Raw genomic sequence first — 3256 nt, 5'->3', positions numbered from 1 at the left:
GTGTACACACACACATATCAGATGCAAGGTGAGATCCTGGAAATATAGAGAGCAGTTGAAGTGTGGGAGCAAAGAGTGTTCGTGGCCAGTCTTCATGAGATTTTCCCTCAAGTTGAGACAGTGATTAAACGCACCCATGTTACACAGACATTAACTTAACAGTCATGCTAATATACAATTACAAACTCAGATAAGTGCTCTGAAGGGAAGAAACTTTGAGAGCACTGAAGAAATGGACCCGACCTAAAATGGAGGGTCAAGAATGGCTCCCCTGAGGAAGTGACATTTAAGCTTAATTTTCAATGATAAGTGGCAGTTAATTAGACGAAGAAAGGGGAGAAGAAACAGCGTTGCAATGACCCCGTGTTGGGGAGGGACCATGATGTATTCTAATAACTGGACAAGGGTCAGTATGGCTACAGAAGGCAAGGAAAAGGAATGTATGGTGAAGTTGGAAGAATGATTCAGACCAGAACTAGTAAGAACACTGGTCACCGGCCCAAGGGAAATGGGAAGCCATTGAAGGAATTTAAGTAAAGAGGTGAAAAGATCGCTCTGGTTATAGTGTGGAAAATGGATGAAGAGGCGCCAGAGTGAAAGCAAGGAGACTGTTGCAGGGACCCAGTCAAGAGATAATAGGCAGAGATTAATGGGTTTCTTCTATTCTCCCCAACCTGCTTCTGGTCCTTCAAATGACCTTAGATTTCAAAAGGTCCTTGACTTTGTGAATGAATTCATCCCACTTTCTATAGATAGCATCATTATTGTTGTATTGTTTAGTAATTTTTTAGGATCTTAACATTTAAATCTGCCCTATATCATTTTCCCTTCTAAAAAAATCTCAGAACTTCCAGGTTGGTGAACACGTGGAGGTTCAGGGAGGTTGGTGAGCCTGGAGAGAGCATGGATGCTCCCTGCCCCTTCCCCCATCCCTTGCCCTGCACATCTCTTCCATTCGGCTGTTTCTGAGTTGTATTCTTTTATAATAAACAAGTAATCTAGTTTCAGAGTGAGGTTTAATGCTATGTGCATTAAAATATCAAAGCTATTTTCAGAAACATAAAGTTTTAAGTTGAATTGTGGATTTTCTCAATGTCCATCCTGAGGGCTTCGGCCATTCCAGACACAGCAGGCGCTGAATTGGGAGGAGATGGCACCAACAAAGGGAACCGTGGAGGGGTGGTTTAATTGATTGTCCTTAAATTTGCTGTTGATATAAGGCAACCAGTCCAGAATCAGCTGCCAGTTAGTGGCCCACAGCAGCCCCATGGCACCCAGGCACCCCACATGCCTGCTGTGAGAATCAAAAAAGGTTCTTCCCCAGCATCCGGTAGCTCAGGCCCAGGAACCTGTTCAGCATCATGATGCCGTCTGCGGCCCTCCACATGCATCTTCCTTACTGTTAATGCCAGTTGCTCAACATGCAGCTAAACACGATTATTAATATTTAAAAAAATCTTGTTTATCTCTATATTTATAACAACCATCTCAGATTTTAAAATAGTCACTAAAAGAATTCAACACCCAAGACATATTCCCCCACATGCCTGACTCTATTTTATTCTAGGAGATTTCTCCTTCTTCTCAGTCTCTTATTCTTTGAGGATTATCCTCGGTTCTGACTGCTAAACTTTGAGGATCGTTAGAAAACAAGGTGCCCAGAGGATAATGACCAAGATAGAGAATAAACTATGACACAGGAGATTCACGAAAACTGGAAATGACTTTTCCTTACCAAGGGAAATCTTTGGGACTGAAATGACAGATGGTTCCAAATGCTATCACTAGAAACAAGCAGTAATTTTTTTTTCTGTGTATCGAAAAGGTCAGAAATAGGACTAATAGGAGAATTCCAAAGGGGTGCAGAAATCTGCTTTAATAGTGCAAGATTTAGATCTTTCTATTTATTGCCTAGAAATAGAATAGGCTATCTTGGGAGGAAGTGAACTTTTAATACTTGGAAATATTAAAACAAAATCTAGAGAGCCCCATGACACAAAGTTGAGCAGAATCAAGCGCCAGATGGAGGCTGGCTCCGGATGATCTTCAAGGTCCATCTTGAACCTTCCTCTCTCGTATACCTATTGCCCCATCAGCAACACTAACGTGGGAGAGGGTAAAGCTGAGCCTCGTTTTCAGCTCCCTGATGAGAGAGGAGACCATACTCCCTGAGATAGTCAGGCTGGTGTCTGCATGGTGTGAGTATGTGTTTAGGGGACTGCATTTCAAAAATATGCCCACTTTTTTTCAATCACTAGTTTCAATTATCTAAATCTCAGTGCTTTCCATTAGCATGGATTTTCATTTAACTATAATGCATACACCCTGCTGCTGATTTGTATAAGACAATTACACTTAAATCAGTCATCAAATGGATAAGAGAAACTGCTATTTTTCAATACATTTTTTCAAACAAAATTTGTCAGGAAAAACCTATATAGGCCTTAATTTCTTTTAAAAGCCTATGTTTTATGTGCTTCAGATAAGCAGATTTGGTTATATCTATTTAAATCTGGCATGCCTAGCAATTAAAACATAATATTGGGTGATGAGGAGATTCTGGTTACAAATTTCTTTTCCAACACCTGGACAATTTAGCTCTAAAGGAAAAAAGCAAAGAAGAATTTGGTCATGCTGACATGACCCTAATGCTTAATTCAGTCATTGTGTTCTACCTTTTCCTCATCTCCCCAAACACAAAAGAATAACAGCATTAATTATTGCTCTTTCGGTGCATTAAATCTCAAAGCTCAGTTCTATATATGGAGATGGCTTAAGCAACCTGATGAAGCAGCAGTTGGTCAATGGTCCTGCCTCCTCTCTCACTCCACACACACGTGCAAGCTCATATTAAAAATCCCTTCGTCATTTCCTACCCTTATCACCTTCACTCCCAATCAATATTTTAGAGACAAAATATATCCCTTTGTTATTCCATGTCACTCTTGTTTCCCTCTTACTCTCATATCATAGCCTGTCTTCCTTTCCCCTTTTATGTGTGTGTGTGTGTGTGTGCGTGTGTGTGTACACACACATATGCCTATTTCCCCGACACCCCAATGCAATATTCCAAACTTCTCTCTTCTCACACCCCTATTTTTCTCTTATAATCAGAAAAGACGAAGTTAGTGGAGAACAACAAACAGTAATGGACCAAAAAATATTCAGATAATGACCAGTCTTTCAACTCTGGATACAGTAATATCTGGAAATTTAGAGTATTTGTATTTTTCATGTTTAAAAACATGTCTTTGAA

At 40.1% G+C, this 3256-nt stretch overlaps 1 pseudogene; it reads right to left on the bottom strand.

Annotated features, from left to right (window-relative positions):
• Positions 1 to 1089: 1089 nt before the first annotated feature.
• LOC131411720 (cytochrome b-c1 complex subunit 10-like) lies at positions 1090 to 1360 on the bottom strand (annotated as a pseudogene).
• Between the last annotated feature and the right edge of the window lie 1896 nt (positions 1361 to 3256).

This window comes from Diceros bicornis, chromosome 12 (assembly GCF_020826845.1).
Source record: "Diceros bicornis minor isolate mBicDic1 chromosome 12, mDicBic1.mat.cur, whole genome shotgun sequence".
In the NCBI taxonomy this organism is placed as follows: domain Eukaryota; kingdom Metazoa; phylum Chordata; class Mammalia; order Perissodactyla; family Rhinocerotidae; genus Diceros; species Diceros bicornis.
Note: the sequence above shows the minus strand (reverse complement) of the source record. Positions and strands in the feature narration are given on the sequence as shown.